This window comes from Culex quinquefasciatus, chromosome 1 (genome assembly GCF_015732765.1).
Source record: "Culex quinquefasciatus strain JHB chromosome 1, VPISU_Cqui_1.0_pri_paternal, whole genome shotgun sequence".
Taxonomy (NCBI): domain Eukaryota; kingdom Metazoa; phylum Arthropoda; class Insecta; order Diptera; family Culicidae; genus Culex; species Culex quinquefasciatus.
Window position 1 is genome coordinate 51,588,384 of NC_051861.1, and position 22,382 is coordinate 51,610,765.

The window sequence follows — 22,382 nt, forward strand, 5'->3', positions numbered from 1 at the left end:
GATTTCAGTCTCTGCTCGTGCCACACACTCGTTCCAATATTTCATCACCGTCACATCACATGTTGAACGTAACAACACGACTTGTAAACATACACGCGTGACAATCCAATAACTGGGAAACATGTGTCTCGTGCCACATTGGAACAAAAACTGGTGACAACATTTCTGATCAACATCCCTTCCAGAAGTGTCGAATTGCTACTGGCTTTTTTGTAGAAAATGTATTCATGAGAGAATGCTTGATTCCGGAGATCGTTACATTGCATCAGTTATTTGCTTCGACTTTCCGGAAATTCCGGTGGCAACAACCAGTACCGGTTATAATGCGTACCAATTTTCCCAGAGTTGCTTCCGCTTTGCAGCAAGTTGGAGTTTGTGTGATTGGCGCAATCCTTTGAAGCAGATTATGCAATATCACACTGCACACTGAGTTGCACAAGAAATCGAATCCTCAATTATAAATGACTTTGAAAATGGGTTAATAATTGGTGGTTTAATCCACCTAACTGGTTGGTGCCTTCCTCACTCCTTGGTGAATTGATGGGTTTGGACACAAATTTCATCTAGTTTTTCTTAAAATCCTCAAAAAAAAAGAACACAAATATCACTGGCCATAACTCGACACAGGGTGGCCTGATCTTTAATGTTTTGGGCTCGTTGGAAAGGTCTTACCTAACCAACGATGTATAACTTGACGATATTTGAATCGATTACCGGTCACGTATCCAACATCCGGATAAATACAAAAACACCTTTTTATACATAACTTTTGAACTACAAATCGAAACTTTATAAAAATCAATAGCACCGTATGGGACCCTGAACCAAGTCGAATGCTACTGGTTTGGTCGAAATTGGTTCAGCCTGTACTGAGAAAACTCAGTGAGAATTTTGGTCACATACACACACACATACACCCACACAGACATTTGTTTGTTTTCTATTCTGAGTCGATAGATATACATGAAGGTGGGTTGGGTATACGAGCTTTCTGTGAAAAGTTCATTTTTAGAGCAGGATTATAGCCTTACCTCAGTGAGGAAGGCAAAATGATACAGATAAAAATTGTTTGAGTGAAGGTACACACCAGAAGCAGACAGGGCCCTGAAAACATGACCAATTGTTAGGAAAATAAAATTATATTCTCATGGACTTTTAATTTTAAGTAAAATCAATCTAAATATCAAAATAACAATGCCTTCCAAAATTTATGCTACGGAGTGTACAAATTGTACGTCGCCTGTTTGAGATCTACAGACCACCTTCTGTGCAGTGTGGAACATGTTGGGATGTTTGCGTTCCAAGAGCGCTCCTTTGCTCGTCTCCACGTGATGCATGTTCAAAAGCAGCGTGTTGCTGCTGACTCAAACATGACTTCGGCGCCCTTCTCAATTCATATCGATGGTCGTGAGCCGGAAGCTCCGGTGCCTACCTACTGCAGCTCTGAAAACTACCGGAAGCAAATTGCATCCTTTCGTATGTATAAATTTTCCGAGCAGTACTAATTTGTTCCGATTCCCATCATACATTCTGATACATTGCTTTTGCCCTCCCTCGTGGGGCTACCATACCACTTTTGGGCACCGTCATCTCTTACCAAACATAGACAGTATTTCCACAGTTGAATAAAAACAAACTTTTGTGGTCAAAAAACAAGAAACATTTTATGATCGAAAATATGGAATGATTTAACTTTGACTTAAATGACATAAAAATGTGTTTGATCAAGTTACATTTGATACTTCCACACAGTTTTCCAAAATAAAAAACTTAGAAACTGTAAACTTCGTTCGTTCCTTTGGCAAACAAGCCAACACACACTCTGGCTGTTGACTGGGAGCAATATTTTACCAACCAACGATAAACGGAGGAAATGTCCACAAAGTATAATAATAAGATTTATCATACTTCCATAGCGGGGAAAAATCACACCGCCGGGCTGGACCAGGCATTTCGGGACGTTGTCTAGGATCCGGGGCCACTCGTGCTGAGTCTGGGGAGGCTTTGGAAGGCAATAAAAGGCTTTATTATGCCGGTCGTCCCGGACAGCAGGCAGGGCTAAACATTCAACAATGCAGAGTTCTCACACAGTTCGTGATAGTCCTGCAGGTTGCTGTTTGACTGGAAGGGACGTGGTAGTGATGCAGTCGTGTTCTTTATTCACCAGTCTCCCTCGTTTTGCTGGCATTTATGCAGAGTTTGGTCAACTTGGATGAAACTGTTGCACTAATGCACTAAAGGCACTAAAGGGATAGCAAACAAAAGCATCTTAAAAAAATGTCAATTACATTATTTTAATTTTTTTTACTTTTTTCAACTCCTTAAAAATATTCGGATATTTTTTTTTTTAATAATCAAATATTTTCAGGAATCGCTTCAGTGCTGTTGAAATAAAGCAGCAGACATTCATATGATTGATATTCTTAAAAATAAATAGCTTTTTAATGCATTGGCAGCATGATGCATTAGCCTCACTTAGAATTAGGGTCTAGTTGCCTTTAATATTGTACACAGAAAAAAAAGTTGAATTTTGGGAAAATTCTGTTAAAAAAGGCTAGACTATGTTTCTCAACTATTTTTAATATTTTTTTTTTTTTCGTTGCATCTACCGAAATATTTTTGCATGAAGTAAATTTTTAGTGGTTTAAAACAAAACATTGCTTAATCAAACATAATTTATGTAAGTGTCGATGTATATTTTCTTTATAATTCTAACGATACATCCTGTTTCGAATTTCTAGCTATATTTTTAACTAATATCTTACTTGAAATCAAAAAAATATTCGTACATGTGGTCAATAATTTAAATAGTCAAATAGTCAATAATAATTTTTAATGACTTTGCAATAAAATAGAATGCCTCACAAATCAATGCTGGGCGTGTTTATATTCTTATTTATTCTGCCTAAAATTTTAACTTTTTATGCTATTTTGTTTTATTTTTTTGAATGAAGTAATCAAATAACTATTAAAAAGCATAAGAACAAAACTTTTGTTTAACTGTTGTTATGAAACATGTAAAGTTTGTTAAATGTTTTAAAAAAATACGTTGCAGAAATCTTTTAAAACAATAAAAAAAACTATATTGAAAATGTTGTTAACCACATTTAAGGAATATTTTTAATTTATCGTGAATTCCTCAAAAATTGAAACTGAGCAAAATTTTCACCAAGTTTTAAGCTTATATTTGTATTATGTTGTATAAAATTAAGTCTTACCATCACTGTGAAATAATCCCAGGTTTAGTTTTTTTTATGTGGTTGGACGCAGAATGTACACCAAAGCGAACCTTTTGCTGCAAATAGAAATATGAAATGTATTAGTCATTAAATAGAAAATTCTATATTTCGGCTATAAACTGAAAAAGGAACGTTAATAAATGTAATTATAATAAGGAAAGAAGAAATATCAATAATGCTACTTACCAAACTTGCATTGATTTAACAACCGTCAGCTGGAGTGAATCGGGACTACAGTCGGAAAAATGTATGGAATTTTGTAATTTTTGTTCTCGTGGATCAAACTTACTTTTTGCCCAGGTATTTAAAAACGTAGGTTTTAAAGAAAACCCCGATGTTTGGGTATCAAAAGATCGGAAATTTTATGCCCTTTCCGATTCCACATAGGTTGACTTGTGAATCGTGTACCGGTTCGGATGCCGGCGGATTTTCCTACGACGTAATTCCGGGTTGGTACGAAATTCCAACGAAAAATCTATTCTATAGATACAAATACCCTCAAAACGGTGTTTTACCCACTCCAAAATGATTATTTAGCAATTCTATGGTAATATATTGACATTTAGTTGAATTTAAAGTTTGCAAAATTAAGTTTAGATATGTTTTATAAAGAATTTCCAGAATTATATAAACTTTTATACTAAGTAGTTAGTAAACTTTATATTCAATCCAAATTATTTTTTTAATCAGTCAATCAGTGATTTGTCAACAAATAACATTATTTATGTTAATTTTTCGAAGGGTGTAAAAACTTTTTTTGCACCTTTTTTATTTTCGTAAAAGTATTTATTATATAACTTTTTATAGAAATCATCTTTTCATGAGCTTTTTGTAGCAAAATGTTTGGCATGAGTTTCTGAACAAAACGTAATACTAGGTTCCTGTCAAACTTTAATTTTTTTACATGTTTCATCACAAAATATGCATAGTGTCCAAGGGGTGTCAATACTTTTTTCACATACTGTACTACGTGAAATTTTCCGAGGAATCCGATAAAAAAAATCATACATAGGTTCGGTCAAAACGCCACTTTATGTTTTCATACGACTTTTTTCAAACGGCAAGCTATATTTTTGAAACTTTTTACTATTATTCCCAAAAAGCCAAACTAATCACTTTTCTTTTGCTCCTAAGACAGCTAAAAGCGGATGAAATGACGCGGGGATTTGATTTTTTGAATAAAGTGGTTTTTGCAAAAAAAAAACACGAAAATTGCAATTTTTTGAACCACCCTAGCACGATGAAGGTCTCCATAAAGGCCCTGTCTTATACGCAAATGAAAGGTAATAAATTGGCCTTTCAAAGAAAAATGGTAAAAAAATCTAGACTTACATTTGAAATGGACGTATGAAAATTTAAAATGCCGTTTTGGCGGTGTCTGGACCAAAGAGCCTATGTCTGAAAATATTTTTATCGGATTCCTCGGAAAAATTCAAGAACACCCAAACGGCGGTCGCATGAAAGTAGGGTAGAGTAGTCATCAATGAGACACGGGGAACAATGATAAAATGGCTCTCATAAGTCGTAGTTTCAACCAATCAGGCTCATATTTGGGGGAAAGGTGTGTCTACTGGATACAAGTCTGCCATATAAGTGGCTTTGGTTATGGACGCTCCCTTGAAACGTGACTCATAAATGTTTGGTTCTGGGGTGTAAAAGTAAATCATGGACAAAACATACTTTTTCGCTCGTAGGCTGCCATTTACACTAAAACTAATATTTCTTCAAATGTCTTTCGACGTTCCATAGGGATTATGTTGGGCTACAATGTCCTTTCATTAGATTTGACCAAAATTTAGAATACACACAGAATCCAGGGCTGTCTCATTGTTCCCCGCTCATTTCAGCCCATGGGTAACAATGAGACACTTTGATTTTTCTTCAATAAACTTTTCAAAATCGATGGAAATCTTTCAAAACATGAATTAAAAGTGATTTTTGGCATATTTATAGAGTTTAAACTTCATTTAACCAAAAATACTAAGTTATTTGGTATAAATATATGGATTTTACAAAATTTAAATACTTTTAGTGTAACTTTTGTTATAAAAGTTTCATGTTTGCAAAATTGCTCTAAAATGTTCAAGGCAAGTCACCTGCAATGGAACAATACAAAAACATGATGTTTTGCTAGAAAATGTTGATTTTCGTAGAGTGTCTCATTGTTCCCCAGCTGTCTCATTGTTCCTGCCAAGTGCGTCTACAATGAGACAGTTGAATAACTCTGGCTGTAGATGTCGGATCGATCTCATATTTTGGTCAATGATAGAACACATTAAAAGAAAGATAATGCAACTAAAAGCTGCTGATGAAATAAATAGAAAAATCGTTGAAAGTTGAAAACCAAAAGTGTCTCATTGATGACTACCCTACCCTATATCCGAATCTGCATGAAAACTGTCCTCATGCATTTTTTGCAATATAGGGGTATGACATTTTTGCCCGTTACCGACAATTATCGACATTACCGACGGCTTATTGTTTGTATATCACAAAAAAAAACCTTTATAGAACGAGGGTTTAACCACCAACTTCTTAGTTATTGATCTGACACGCTTCCACCGCGTGTAGCCGTTGCGATTCGATCGGTTGCAAACGGTGCAGCTTATGCGCCACTCCCGTGAGGGAGACTGACCGCCATGTTAAATTTGCCCGGTTTGAGACTCTCGAAGAGGTGCTCGGTTGAACTTCTTCCCAGGGAAGAAGCAAGATCGAATCGGCCAGCGTACCAAAGTGACCCACAAGAACGGTACGGAAAGCTCAGCCTCCCGAAAAAGCTCCTCAGAAATCCACCAGTATAGGACCCCCGTGCCCGTATGAATCATCATGGGTAGTACCGACCCCCGCCACCAGAGAACTTCACGAAGCATGGGAAATACGCAGAACTTTTGCATTGGGGAGGAGAGGACTGGGAACGGACCCTAAAGTGACGGAAGCAGCGCTCCGGATCGACCAGAAAAACTAACACGTGAGCTCATTTTAACTGCAGGGACTTTTATTGATCTCCAAAATAATCACTCATAATTTAGTTGGCAGGGAATCAAAAAGAGGTGCTCGTTTATTGGACTAGTCTAACATTTGTGTATTTCATTCATTGTGCTGTTCTAGCGTCTAGACATCTCCTACTGTGTGCGTTTGCTCTCCCTACTGTCTACTCTTCGTTCTTCTGTTACCCCGTGCTTTTGTGCTCTACCTCCTCAAATCTTCAGCTCGTCAGCTGGAACAGCTGATCGCTGACGTCACCGGCAGTCAAGCGGACTGCGGCAGACAAAGGGCACTAGAGTGCTGTTTCGTGGACGTGTGGGGCATGTCAATAAAAGCCGTCACACTCCGAGCGCATGGCAACACGCGCGTTCAAAATGGACGCCGTGCGAACAAAATGGCGTCCGCTCTACGGCCGCAGCCGGAACGGAAAAACGTTCGTGACGCCTTCTGTGGCCGTCACCCTTCCCCCGATGAAAAACTAGAACAGACTCACCGGACTGCTGCTCTTGCTCCTGTTACTTGCTGATGCTGCTGCTGATGTTCACCGCCGCGTGCTCGTAGCCGGCGTGGACGACGATGTCGGTTCGACCTGCGGTTGCGTGGTCGACTTTGATGAAGTTGCGCGGGCCGGCGTTGGCTTTCCGGCCAGCACGTGGGCGGATCGGACCGCCTCCAGACGAGATGTTGACGGCTCGTCTCTTCCGGCGAATGTAGCGTGTGCCGGGTCAAAACTTGTCCCACACTCGATACGGGCGGTGGTGGACGCGCGCTCGATCTCCTACTTGTGCTGCTTTGCTGGTAGGGCGAAAGGAAGCGAAGCCTTCGAACTTCGCGAATGAGGTTAGCACATGCACGGGGATAATTCGCACGGGGTAACGGTTTTACCTGATCTCTAACTAGGCCGCACTGAGGCTCACTATTTCGCACACTCACAATTCTAACTCGACGAGATCTAGGGGGGGGGAGAAGTTAGAATTTAAGACCTAACCGGAAACACTACCACGCCACTTTCAAACCTCAGGACTGGAAAAAAGGGTACCCGGGATAAAAGTCCGCGCACTCCACACTTCACAAAGATCTGGGACAAAGTGAACGAGTACTAGGTTCCTCAGAACGGGGAAAGTGGCCCCAGACGTACTTTTGGTACGCCGTTTCCCGGAGATTGCCTCGTGCTTCTTCGGATCTTTAAAGATCTGAGTTCCCGTCTCACTCTAGCGGTCGGCAATGGCTCTGACCGTCCCTTTCCGTCTTCCCGAAGGATTCAACATGTGAGCGACCTCCGCGAGATTCTCTCTCCAGGTCTTAAACCGGTAACGAAAGTTACCAACGATCGTGAGGGCTTACATCACCTACATTGATTACCGTGGTAACGGAGATCAAATTACATTTAAAGACGAACGGAAAAACCAAAATAAATAAGTAAATGCTAACAAGTGCAACTGTTACACGCGTCCTGGACGCTTGATCAAATGCGAGTGAAAGAGCACCAACATATACTTCTCTTTGGAGTGTTGCTCGGGGACGGGCCAGCATAGGGACGTGGCGTTACATCGTGCTGCCATCTGGTTTTTCTAAGTGCAAGAGTGGAAAAGTGCTGAGTCATCGTCTAAAAATAGACGGCGTCCTATCTCGCCCAGCAAAATGAAGTCGATAAAGTAACGTCATGATTCGAAATCCGGACACTTAGTAGCATATCATTTTTGTTATAGCTGACAAAACATCATGTAATAAGTTGGAAATAAAGAAATATCATCAGGATGTAGTATTAACAGTCAGTTTCAAGAAAATGCATGCAGAATAGGGTTTTTCTAACAATTTTTCATCACAATTTTAAAATTAAAATGGCTTGTTGTGCTTTGAATTCCGGACACTGATAAATGCTGATTCGAAATCCGGACACTTTTGCTTCGAATTCCGGACACTCGTTTTTACTTATGAATCGCACAAATTTGGACTGAAATGTTAGTGAATGGCATTCTTTAGGTCTCAAATAAGCTGTTAACATTAAAACAATCGATATTTTATATAAAAATTTGCTAGAATTTAAGGAAATCGAGACCATAAATTTCTGCTTTGCCTTCCCGGTGCTTCGAACGCCTATGAAATATTTCAAGTGAAATGTTTCGCATTTTTGGTAAACATATAATTTAATTGTATTTAATTGTTTTGGCATTAACTACAGCGTTCAAACAAACTTTAAATGAAAGTTGATGTTGGAATTCATCAAATAACACAGTTTTGACATTCATAAGGCGAACTTATATCCAAATAATTGATAAAACAAGATGAAGTGTCCGGGTTTCGAAGCGTCCGGGAATTCGAATCATGACGTTAGTCGGTTTCGATTAGAAAAAGTGGAAAACGTGGTCTAAAAATGGCGACGCCATCCCCCTATTATATGTGTTGGTGAGAACTGCAGATCGCTGAAATGTTTACACGCGGGCAAAAATGATCTACGGGCTTGCTGCAAAAAATGTTACAAAATGTGACATTTTCTGCAGCAAATCCGCTGTTGCAGATTTTGAGATATATATTTCCTTTTGGTGTAGTTTATCATATATAAATATTCGAATGGTCAATAAAATAAATTCATTTCAAAACAAAACATTTTTATGTGGAACAAAAAGAAAACCTTATGAATATTTTCAACTAGTCAAAAAATTCAAAATGAACATGTTTCAATCACAGTGAAGAAAAATAACCGTCATGCGTCACTCATAATAACTGATTGACATTCGCGGCGTGTTACCGTGCACTGGAATTTTCCAGCGGTAAATTATGTTCACCGTTGAAGTCTGAAGAGTGAGTGCAAGAGAAGGGGTGCTAACTTTTCAAATTAAAAATTCAAGTTTCCAAAAAGTATCGCGCAAGGTAAACACAAGTTGAAAAAGTTCAGCTAATTCTTTCAAACATGGCAAATTGCGTTGCTGATGCAGGAGCTCAAAGTTTTGAGACTTTGAGAAGGGCAGGTGAGTCGAGTGCCTGGCAGCTTAGCCAAGTCAAGTGAGCTGCCCCGTCAGCAATTTGACGTTTTAATCGAGCCAGTTTACAGCTGAAAGGTAATTAACACTTTGTAATTAAAACTTTTCTCTGGCTGCAGCACACACCGCTCAAGTACAATACTTGGAGGTTTTGATGAGTTCTGGAAAGAAAGAAAGAAGTTCGGCTTACATGAACGTGGTGGCGATGGATTTTCTTTTCATGCTGGAGTAACGGGGAAAATAATTTTTTCGTAGTACCTAGATGAAGAAGGGGATAAGTGTAAATAGCAGGAAGTCACAAAACGGGTCAATTTTGCAGGCATTTCAGGGCATGATCTCTTATGTGTACTGAGCCCGAATCCCAAATATGAGCTCGATTGGTTGTGACAGGAAATTTGAGATGTAAAATCGATTCGTTTTGGTTTTTGACAGTTTTGAGCCCCTTAACGATTTTTGCATTTTTCAAAAACCTCATGAGCTCATAGTACGTGTTCCATGGAAAAACATCGCCGAAGAGTGCGAAAATATTCGTCCACTATTGAAAATTGTACAGCAATTATTGCAGCAAATTGCAGGATTTATGGCAAACTAGATGCTGTGATTGAATTCTGTATAGTTTAAGGCTTGTAATACCAACTTTAATAATCATTCAAAGTAATTAGTTTGTTCAAAAAGAATGTTGGCTGAACAAACATATTTCAAACAGAAAGTCTCCAAATCTAAAGTGCTCCGATTTGGCTCAAATTTGAAGTGGGGGTTCTTTGACCTAAATAATTGGACCCGTTTTTTTTTGTTTGGCGATTAGGGTGCTCCTATCCAAAATAGGGTGATCCAAAAAATGTCATTTTTCGCAAAAAGCACATTTTTCGAAAATTTCAGTTGCTACAGGTCTCAGGATCAAATAGCTCATATCTGAAAATATTTTTCCCTGATTCGTTGTAATATTTTACATAACAAATCCAAAAATTGCGAATATCCATTTACACGATTCGGAGACATGATTTTTTGAACATAAAAACTGGGGTTTTCAACGCACCGCAGAAACGGGTAAAAAATGTTGTATGTATTTACCGCAGAAACGGGTAAAATTCTACTTTTTTCACTAAAACTGCGATAACTTGAAAATTTCAGCGATGACCTATACATAATTGGGTACCAAAAGCTGCGTCTTTCAATTATGATTTTTTTATATGCTATGTAAAATATCACAAGGAATCAGGGCAAATATTTTTGGATATGTGCTCTTTGGTCCCGAGACCTTCAAATTAGCAAATGAAATTTTCATAGAACCTTTTAAAATTTTCAGCATTCCTTGAAAACCCCCTTTCTTTTGAAACGTGGCGCTCTAAAATTGGTTCAGCCGTTCCGAAGAAAAAAAGTGCTTTTTGCGAAAATCGACGAGAAATGCCATTTTTATACCACCCTGTTTTGGATAGGTACATCCTAATCACTAAACAAAAAATACGGGTCCAATTATTTGGGTCAAAGAATCCCCACTCCAAATTTGAGCCAAATCGGAGCACTTTTGATTTGGAGTCTTCCTGTTTGACGGGGAATGGCAATAATGTAGATACATACAATGTACATTAGGGTGACCAGGAAAAATGACCCCCTGTTCCACAAGCGGAAAAAGGTTTTTTGGGTTATTTTGCATCTGTACAAATATTGAAAAAAAAAATGGATGAGATTAACCCAATGATACCCGTGCCTAAAGTTTGGGAAAAAAATGTTTTCATACAAAATAGTAGTTTATGCAACAAGTTGCAAAAAGAGGATTTTTTTAAGCACAAGTCGTACATTTATCCAACGAGGTTCACCGAGTTGGATAAATACGAAGAGTGCTGAAAAAATCAAGTTTTGCAACGAGTTCCATACAACATTTTTTGCAATTCCAAAAAAACACACACTGAGTGAAATTTTATGTCAAATTTTCATGTATTTTGTCAATAAATCGTTTAAATAAAAAAAATGTTGAAAAGTGTTACTTTTCGAAAAGTGCTGAAAAGTTCAGCTTTTCAGCACCCATTTGAGTGCTGAAAAGTAGAACTTTTCAGCATTTATTTTGAAAAGTGTCGCTATTCGATTCTGTTATTTTTGGTACAGAAAAGTAGGCTATTTCGTCGTTCAAGAATGAAAGGAAAAGTAAGTACACAGAAAAAAAAATGATGGTAATATTCATCAGGAAATGGTGACAGATTTTGTGGCAAAATAAATGATAAATTTTACCCCAGAAAATTATGAATTTTCATCAGTTTTTGATGAATATTCATCAGGTTCACATTTTTACACATTTTTATGTAATATTACACAAATAAAGAGGTAATATTCAACCTACCAAATTTTCAACATTCCAAAAATCAACTTTTTTTTTTCTGTGTAGTTTCACGACGGAATTGCAAAAATGACTTTTTTAAATCGCTAATAACTTTTCAGGATCGAGTTTTACAGCTTTGGCATGTTCTACAAAGTTGTAGAGCATTAAATTTCCAATGGGAATCTCACTTTTGGGAATAATTTGATAGAAGTAGCGCAACCTGCAGACCAAACCGTAAGAAAATTGGGTTTTCCATGCACTTTTTCGATTTTTTCCATACAATCTTCACCTCCGAGTATCAATGGGTAAATGTTGACCGATTTTGTTCATCATAACTCAAGGAACAATATTCAGCTTGTGGAGCGAGGTTTTGAGAAAAAATTCCATATTCTGGGCACCCTAATGTACATACGAATAAATGAGACGCGATTTACGAACAATGAACTATCTGGAGCAACATTTGACAGGGGCGGTACGACATTGCTCTTACTGTGCTATCTTGTGACAACGGCCATTTAGTACTTTTCGAGAAAATCGATTTTTAAAGTTTGATGATAAATATTTTCAAAACTATGAATGGTAGAGCCAAACTTTTTGAAGCAATCGGTTCGTATACTATCGCTTAAGAAACGCTCCATGTTTCAACTAATTTGGTTTCACCAGTAGAAAGATACAGTAAATTATGTGATCGAAAATCCGAAAAGCACGAGCCACAAGTGTAATTCGAAAGTAAAATTGTACTACGTGTTACAAGTGTGCACAGAATTCCCATACAAACCAAAATAAACTTAAATCAATCGTTTAACCGACTTAATCAGTATATTTTCAAAAACAAAAGATAGCATTGCCTTCAGAAAATGTGTATCAACATAAATTTGTGAAAAACAAGTAAAAATTTCCACATTTTCCAACAACATGTATGACGAGTCACAAGTGTGCACGAACATTTTGATGATAAATTGGTCTATGTCATAAGTGTGTATTGCGATATCCGGGAAACGGAAGCGAGTTTCCAAAGTCGGGTTAAAGCATCTTGTAATGTTTGTTAAGTATAGCAAAACGTCATTATTAACTCATTTTCGACCAAAATGGTCTATGTCACAAGATAGCACACAGCTGACGATGTGTTTAAATGGGACGAAAGGCCGTAAGAACAATGTCATACCGACCATTTCAAATGTTGCTCTAGCTATTAGCTTTATTCAGACACGTCCTTTCAGGTTTATACTCGCGGTAAGAATCAATTTTCTATTCATTGAGAGAGACAGCAAAGATGAATGGCAGTTAGAGAAGGGAAGCGTCCACGAAAGGCGTGACGTGAGTTGTTCATGAATTACAACTGTTACATAATACAATGTACTGCTAAAATTGGGAAATGGCGTAGTTCGAGAGATTAAAAAAAACTACGAAAAGTTATCTCGACTTCAAATCACAAACTTAGCCATTTTACGTTCCAGTTGAATTCCGCAGCCAACCGGCAAAAACTTTTACTAACTAAGTTCACTAGCAACCCAACTGATGAAGCAGCAAATCGTTTGCACCATCATTGGCTAAAGACTAAATGTACTGTACTCGTACTACTAGTATAATAGTAGCAGACGGCAGGTGCTGCCATGGAATTCCGTTTTTCGAGCTGCAAGGAAAAGCTCAAATGAAGTTTTGCCTGAACACATATTGTACTGGTATCGGCCGGTAAAGATTTATGACCGGGCCCGTCATAGCTGGTTCATTTCGCTTGCTTCTTCTTCTCCTTTTTCCCTTCATAATCGAAAATTCAAACAATAAGCGGAAGTGAGAAAGTACAATATGGTTTTTGTTTCATTCGTCCTTTGCAGCTCGAATAAATTTTCGTTCTTTTCGGTCTAACTTCCCCAGTACATATTGCACTCCCCATAAATAACGGTACCACTTCGCGCGGAGGGTACAATAAGACAAGCTGCTCGCCACCCAAAATTTTCCTCCCCACATTCACGCAGTGAAAAACTGTCAGGGCGTCTCGCGAGCGTTCAAAAATGTTTTCCTTTGCTAACTGAGGGTGTAGAAAGGCAACCGTCCAACTCGGGAACGCTGCACTGCAACATTGGTACGAGTATCAAAATGCGCTAATATTGCATGATGTTGAATAGCTTAGTCACGCAAATACCATAATTGAGTTATTAAAAGCTACACAGAAAAAAATATGTAAATTTACACAGCACGTAATTGCTGTTTCTTATGTAAACTCACTCAATGTAATGTTGAAATATGATGTAATGAGCAAAAAGTAATGGAAATTACTCCGATGTAAATCTAAATCTAATGTAAATCATGAATCTAATGGAAACGTTGAGCATGGAAACTCAAATCTGATGAATTTCTACCCGCGTTCGGCTTCCTGTAAATTCCTATTTAATGTAAATCATATATCCAATGTATTTCTGCCAAACGTTGACTTCAAAACTACCCGAATTAAAAATAGTTATGTTTGGTTCTCTTTCTATCGCTCTCATACTTCGCTGGCTCAATGCCTGAGCCTCGCCCTGAACAAGTTGATGCTTTAGCCGCTCGATTATAAAATGCGAAGATGGCTCAGTCGGCAGCGGGTAGCAGCAGTAACACCGAACATCCTACCCGTCGTCTGTTCGATTCCAGTCCAGCGTTATTCCACTTGGCCGTCGACGAGAAAGCGTCCCCTACCTGTGAAACAACTTTTTAGAATCAGAATTTCCTTTTGCTGCCCGCTTCAATAATTTTAAAATAGAACATAGGCCACACCCTTTTCCTACTGCAATCCAAGTCGAGCTTCTCATTCCCATTGGCCAATCAGAATTAGTTGATTTGAAATAATGTAAATTCCAAAACTAATGTAAATTTTCAAAACTAATGTAAATTTCCAATGAATCTAATGTAAATTTCCAATGGATCTAATGGAAATATACATCATTTATCATGATACCTTTTGGTACATGATAAATAATGTAAATTTACAGAAATATTTTTTTCTGTGTATGGTTTTCAAGTTTTGAAATTTCCCCGCGAACACAGAAAAGGCAGGAAAACAAACCAGTCCAACGCTCAAACACTTACTCCCACTCTCCAGGTTTACTGCATGACACACGTTTGAAAATGTTTTGTTTTTTCAAACCTATTAGACTTTTAACCCACCTTCAAGGTTGTTGTTTTGTTGATGGAGCTTTCTTATGCTTACGGAGCACACCTCAACATGCCACCGTTCAGTACTCGGTTTGATTGATCTGAGTTGTTGTTTGATTTATTTTCACAGTAGCATCGAGTATAATCCTCAAAATGGTTTTGAAATTGGAATGATTGATTCTGGTATTAAAATAGGGTAAAAGCAGGTTGAATTTTTCAGAAAACGTTATTACTTTTTTTTTCAATTCAAGACGAGAAGAAGGGGCAAGCCCTAGGAATAATTTAAATGATTGAAAAATACAATTCATGTTTAGTAACCCACTGAAAATAATTAGTGACACACACGACACCCGTGCACTATCACAGCAAAATATCCGATAAAAAAAATCGCATGCAAAATCATGCACATCACCTTTGTGAGCAAAAGCATGTAATATTATATATTATATAAGAACACGTGCACACAAAAAGCATGTACGGAAGAAAAAAAGAGATTGTGCATCATTCCTTTGTGAACCAGTGAGGTACTCATCGATATTAGATCCCGATAAGAGCTAAAAAGTGCAAAAATGCCCCACGGCAAGAAAAAGAGGCGGTCCTCACCAGCAGGATTGGTAGATTTGAAGAAGCTTAATAATTCCGATGCGCTACCTGCAAAGCCAGGCAGTTTAAGCAAGGACGCTCAAAATTCGTCTGGAAACCAGTTCGCTACCCTCCCTGTGGACGTGAGCGAGAAGGAAGAATTTGAACGACGGGAAAAGTTGCCACCCATTTTTGTGAAAACATTGTCATCGGATTCGGTGCGAAAGTGGCTGACCGGGTTTATCAAATCTGGTGCTTTACGAGCATCCATTCGCTTTTGTGCTGATGGACTCAAAGTTTTGCTACCTACCAGAAAGGACAAAGATTGAATACTACAGTGGACTCTCTCGTTGTCGATATTGAAGGGACCGTCTAGAGTGGGAGTTATCAAATTATAGAACGAAACGTCAAAGCAATCTTCTTGAAGGGACTGAAAAAAATATTGATAGCAGGAGCAATATTGATATCGAGAAGATCGACAGCCAGAGAATCGACTGTACAGTCATGACGATCCAGGTAAACGCTCAATGAAACAGGTCCTCCGTGGCCTGTACGACATGGATGTGAGTGTGCTGAAAGAAGAGCTCAAAACTCTTAAGTTGAACGTGATCGAAGTCTTCGAGATGACGAGACACAACAAGGACATCAAGTATCGTGATCAACTGTACCTGATTCATTTCGAGAAAAAAACTCAAGTGACGAATGACCTCTCTAGGTTAAAGTCACGTTAATAAAATAAACAACAACATTTCGAGAAAGGATCGATAACGCCGTCTGAGCTGAAGGCAGTTCGGGCAATTTTCAACATCATCGTGTCTTGAGAACGTTATCGTCCAGTGCACCGTGACGTGACACAGTGTTCGAACTGTTTGCAGTTTGGACATGGTGGAAGGAACTTTTTCATCAAGAGTCGTTGTGCAACCTGCGGAGGTGAGCACAAAACTCAAGATTGCAACACAATCAACGAGAACATCGAAGCGAAATGCTTCAATTGCGGTGGCGACCATTCGACCAAGAATCGAAGCTGCCCAAAACAAGCTGAGTTTGTAAAAAATTGGCAGCAAGCGACGACGAGGCACCAACCAAATCGTCGCAAAACACCACCAACATTCACGGACGTGGATTTTCCTGCTTAGGCTGGATCGGGATCTGCTCGAGTGGTTCCAAATCTGCAGCCATTGCCGTTGAATCAGCGGCAAAAGTTGCAGAGAATACAACATCCCCAGGCTTCAGTCAGCAACCGAGGGAAAACCAACCAGCGTCAACGGATTAAGGCAGTTTTTTTTTTTTGTTGCCCAATGGGCATTGGGTTGAGTTCACTGCGACCACCTGAGAAGGCTATCTTTTGTGATGTACCCTGGTTACTGTCCATACTACAAATTACTCGTATCCATTGGATCGGAAGACGAGGGGTTATTTTGCAGACATGGTTTATCCCAATTCGGCGCAATACAGTCGATGAACTGTATGACCTTCTTGGGATGGGTGTGGTGCCATACATTGTACGGCGTAAGAAGTTGCGATCCAAGGAACCGCAGCCTTCGAGACACAAGTGCTCCGCAGAAGCAGAGTAAATGTGCCGAGCTTTCCAGCTCAGTTAAACAAAAACGACAGAGGTTGTTAGGCCACCTGCCGATTTTGTGCAGGTGATATCTGGCAGGACAATGTCCTGTTAGAAGCCCTGCGAGTATTCGTAGTTCCCTACGGTTTAAGCCAAGAAGTTTCCTGGCAATTGAAGGACTTGGAGTGATAAAAGTTTTAGCTTGTCTCAATCCTCGCATCTCACCCCAGATTGAAGCGATTTGCGATTGTCCCCAATTAGTTATTTCTTGCTTCACGGCACTTTTTGAGATTCCAAGGAACGGCTCGGGACCCACGAAGATGTTTGATGAGCCTTGTCTGGCAAGTTCATCAGCCATTTCGTTGCCTTCAATGCCGCAGTGCCCTGGGACCCAAAACAGCATCACTCTGTTATGCCGAGAAGCAAGTTCCCTTAGGGAAGCGACGCACTCCCAAACAAGTTTGGATTCGCATTTAGAGGATTTTAATGCCAATAGTGCAGCTTGGCTATCCGAGAAAATACCGATTTTTGCGTGTCTATAATTTCTCATAATACACGTCCTCGCACAGATGTGTATGGCATACACTTCTGCTTGAAAAACGGTAGGCCACTTTCCCATAGATATGGTTTCCCTGGTTCGAGGACCGAAGACTCCAGCTCCAGTAGAAGTGCCCATTTTTGAACCATCCGTAAAGAAACGAATAGTTCCTTCTGGAAGTGTAGGTCCTCCATTACTCCACATTTGGCGATTTGTTTCAATCACCTCATATGGAATGTCCATGTTGGGCCTCGCCTCCATGCAGTCCGAGACTGAAGTTGCAAGGGGGGAAATGTCACAAGCCTTCACGATCCGCGAGTGACCCGTTCCATCTCCTTCCACCCAGTTGTTACACCGTTGTAGTCGTAGAGCGCCAAGCGCTGCCTCCTGCTTCACATGTAAATGTAAAGGCAGAATGCATAGCATGGCTTCCATGGCCGTGGGGGTTGTTTTCATTGCACTCGTTACAGAGAGACATGCCAGTCGTTGAAGCTTGGTCAGCTTCGACTGACATGTCTTCTGTTCAGTCTTCGGCCACCAAACGGTCGACGCATAGGTTACCCTAGGTCGAGCGATGGTGGTGTAAGACCAGAATGCAAGTTTTGGTTTAAGGCCCCAGGTTTTGCCGAGCATTTTGTTGCACGCCCAGATAGCAGTAGTTGCCTTCTTTACCGCATAGTCCAGATGTGCATTCCAGTTCAGCTTTTTGTCAAGGATTACTCCTAGATATTTGACCTCGGAACTGAAGGTCAGTTGGGTTCCTTTCAAGGTAGGCGGCCTAAGGTCGTGTTTCCTCCTGTTAGTAAACGGGATTATCACGGTTTTGTTGGGGTTTATCGTCAGCCCTTCCTGCTCACACCACGACATGGTGCAGTTTAGAGCTGACTGTAGACGGTCCGATAACGTTCCGTCGTACTTCCCCCGGATGATTAAGACTACGTCGTCAGCATATCCAATGACTTCGTAGCCAAGTAGTGTGAGTTTTCTTAGAAGGCTATCTACCACCAGCAGCCAAAGCAAAGGAGATAGTACTCCCCTTGCGGACAGCCTTTGGCTGCTGTTATTGTGATAGATGTGTCTCCTAGCGATGCTGAAATCTCTCTGCTCGTAAGCATAGCATGAATCCAGCTCGCAGTTGTTCCATCGACGTTCCTCGACCGGAGCGCTTCATTGATGGCTGTGTACGAAGTGTTATCGAAGGCACCCTGAATATCAAGAAAAGCACAAAGTGCAGATTCTTTATATTTCAGTGCGTTCTCGATACGTGACACTAACGTGTGTAGGGCAGTTTCGGTCGATTTGCCCGCTTGGTATGCATATTGGTGTTTATGCAAAGGGAAGTCCTTCAAGAACTTCGCCCGGATGTGGTTGTCCGTGATTTTCTCCATAAGCTTGAGCAGCGTTGCTGTCAGGCTTATGGGTCTGAAGGCTTTTGGCGTCGTGGGATCACTTCTGCCGGCCTTAGGTATGAAGATCACTTTGACTTTGCGCCAGCTTCGAGGGATGTAGCCCAGGGTGAAGCTGGCTCGAAGTAGGTTGATCAGCTCAGCCATTATGGTGTCGGCTGCTTTTGGAGAAAGATTGGAAGGATGCCATCGGGTCCCGCAGCCTTCAGTGGTTCAAACGTGCCGAGGGCCCATTTGATTGAAGACTGATTGAACATTCGACGGGCTAGTTGGACTGACTCTCTTGATGGTCGACACCATGCGCCATCTGCAGTCCGGATACTAGCAGCATCCTCCTCTCTTTCAGTTGATTCTGGAAAGTGCATACTCATGAGTACTTGCAGTGTTTCCTTGTTTGTGACAGTGAGAGTGCCTTGCTCGTCTCTCACCTGTCCTAGACCGTTAGAATGGTCTTTCGACAACGCCTTTTGGAGTCGGGTTGCTTCAGACATCGAGCTTATGTCCTCGCAGAAATTGGCCAGGCTAGTTTTTTTGGCCCTCCTCAGCTCCGCGTTGTACTTCGTTAGGGCTGCTTTGTAGGCATCCCATTCAGAAGTGAGCTTTGCTCGGTTGAAAAGCCTTCGTGCCTCCTTACGGAGGTTGCTCAGGCTTTCGCTCCACCACGGTACGTCCCGACAGATTTCCCTCACCTTTTTTGGGCAGCTTGCCTGATAGGCAGCCGTGACTCTGTGTTGGAGAATATCCGCTGCATTGTCCAATTCTTCGGGTGTTCGTATCCGTGGAGGGGCATGTGGTTTGGACCGGGAAAGGTGACCTCGGAAGGCATTCCAGTCCGTGTCGGATGGGTCACGAAACGTTTCCCTTTTCAGTTGACTGGCTTCTATGTCGAAGACAATCTGTCTGTGATCAGATAGACTAGCTTCTTCAGAGACATGCCAGTTTTTATTTTGTCTGCGAAAGCAGCACTACACAGAGTGAGGTCCAAAACCTCCTGTCTTGCGACAGTAACAAAAGTAGGTTCATTGCCCTTATTGCATACATTGACATCATGCGACGACAGGTATTCAAGAAGGTACTCACCTCTTTCGTTGACGTCTGTGCTTCCCCATATGGTGTGGTGGGCGTTCGCGTCGCAACCGATGAGGAACGGTTTGTTGACAGCCCTGCAGTAACGCACAAGTGCGTCCACCTCAGGTGGTGGTATTACGTCCTGGTCGCCCGGGAAGTAAGCGGATGCAACGACCACCTCCTGCTTTCCTCTGGTCACCGTTAGCGTTACAGCTACGATGTCACGCTGGGCTGTAATGAGAGAAACTTGCTGCGTAGCAGGCAGATCTTGGGGATGTCTGCGAGTTGCAGTAAATTAACTTACTTCTGGACTAGTAAGTCCTTGTGGCGGTTCCTGGATGAGAGAGTGTCTGCTAAGCACACTTGAGCGCCCTTAGCGTGATGAAGGTTCACTTGGATGCAGCGGATGCTGTTCCAGGGTGTGCCGCCTTCTGCTTTGAAGCGTCCGCGACGGCGGTTTTGGCTCCGTACCCGTTGCAGCATCGGTGCTAGAGGCGATTGGTTTTTGCTTTTGGGCGTGGGGTTGGGCTTAACCGCGTTTGCTTTCGCAGATGGTCGTTGCTTGCCCCCTTGTTGCCTTTTTGCTGTACCGTTCCACCTTTCGCGGGATTGCTCGTTTGAGCAACAGAATTTCCTCTTTTGGCGGTGGATGCGCCCCGGTCACCTTGCGCAAGCGAACCTTGCTGAACTTGAAGTTCAGGTGGGAGTTGTTGGCAGCGATGGTCTCTGCTGACTTCTCATCTACCTCCAGCAGCAGTTCCACCGTCTTGGCAATCACTTTCCTTTTGATTACCCGCCAGGATTTGGTGCTGAGACCGATATTTTGATTCTCCATAAGCTGGAGGATGCGTAGAGTGGAGTCGTTGCAGCTGTCGAAGACGTACGCCGTAAAGGAATGCAGCTTCGGCAGATCTGTGACCTCGATGGCTTTTAGAGAAGCACCTTCCCACGGGATGAGTGAGGTGATAGTCTCTTTCAGCCAGGACGCAGTGCAAGCGTCTCCGCACGCAAGTATCAGGTACCCCTGTTTGAACTCGCAGCTGCGGAAGTTAGGCCTGACCACCGGATTGACGAGATTGCCTATCATTGTAATCAGCGCCTCCTTGACCACTACGAGTTGCTCCATAGAGAGACGTGTTTCGGGATAACCCACGGTGGTGATGGCAATTGGAACAGCGTCCGCCAGCTCCTTGAAGGTGATCCCTGGTCCTGGATTGTGGTTGTCCTTGGACCTTTTGTTTTGTGGACCGGACTGTCCACCGGTATTTGGAGACGGTTGTTCCTCAGAACGTTGCCGTTTCTGCGAAACCACCGAGAAGCGACACAACTCCCGAGCTGCGGCTAGAGAATGGCCTTGGCCAAGGAGCCAGTTGAAGCGCTTGAGCTCAGCATCGCTCATGCGCAAACCTCTGCCCTTTTCCACGGTTTCTCCGTTTCGCCTCGGGTCGTCATCGCCATGCTCTTGACCTGCCTGTACGGATGACCGATTCGGCGTGTCCAGGATTGACGACGAGACCGAGGCGATCGTCCCCAGCGACATGGAGTCTAGTTGCTCCTCCATCTTCTCATCCAGCGATCCGATGCTGTCGAGCTCCACATCGTCCGTCCCCTTGGACGATCCCACCTCTTCATCTTCCTTCTTCTCCACTACTTCCTCTCCACTATCTCCCTTCTCCTTCTCCTTCGTGTCCATTGTTTTGTTTAAAGTATCCATGATTACCGAATGTCTACTGCAAGGAAAAAAACACACTTCAACTGAGACTAGAGCCTGCATAGAGTCAGAGGAGGCTTGGTTACTGCGTGGGGCGCCTTGGTACCACACAGGCTCCGCTAAGACCTGGAAAGATATTTTAGACCCCTCCAAACATTCATCCCTCGGCACGGGTCGCATGACACCTTAGATTGGGGTCCATGTAGGAGTGCGTGCAAGCCTCGTTTGCACTAGGACGGCAGACTAGTTTTGTGAACCATCCGTATAGCACTCCGTTTGGTTCTCCGTGGATTTTTGATTTTACGATATGGAAGCAGAGAACAGCCTCCATATCAACGTTCCTCCTTTACCCGGGCTTACGACCGGCAGTTCAGGTTCTCAATGGTTTCTCTTCCCTTTGGTTACAACCACTTATGGTTGTAGCTTAAGTTCAGTTTGTCATCAAGATCCATCATTACAGGCGGAGTTAAACAGTAGTGACATGTTTTCACCACAAGAACTTTTGAACATTTTCATCGCGATGACAACAACTCTGAGAGGGTGTAAAACTCGCCAGGAACAAGTAAGAACCCTTGAAGCATTCATCAATTTTCGTGATAAAAAATGATTTGTTTTTCTTAAAAATTTAGGAATGTAATTTTTAAGCATTGCTCATGTACGAGAACTTAAAGTGGACATTTCAGTGGAGATACAAGTGATTTGTACAAAAAAATTCCTACTTCAATAAATTTTAACCTCAAAATCAATCCATCCACATTAACGACCCACAGGTCTTTTGGGGTCTCAACTTTCTGTTTCTTTATTCTATTGAGAGTATTAATATATTGTCATTAATTTCACTCAAATAGATTTCGTGCAATGTCAT

At 41.3% G+C, this 22,382-nt stretch overlaps 1 protein-coding gene and 1 long non-coding RNA gene across 6 annotated transcripts in view; one reads left to right on the forward strand and one right to left on the reverse strand.

The window, feature by feature from the left end:
- Window positions 1-22,382, forward strand: part of LOC119765461 — a 370,431-nt gene that overhangs the window by 90,605 nt on the left and 257,444 nt on the right. The window lies entirely within an intron of this gene.
- On the reverse strand, window positions 7,008-7,260 carry LOC119765463. Its single transcript, XR_005276750.1, has 3 exons — window positions 7,241-7,260; window positions 7,110-7,176; window positions 7,008-7,051 (listed from the first exon to the last, which is right to left on the reverse strand). It is a non-coding gene; the product is annotated as an uncharacterized LOC119765463 (long non-coding RNA).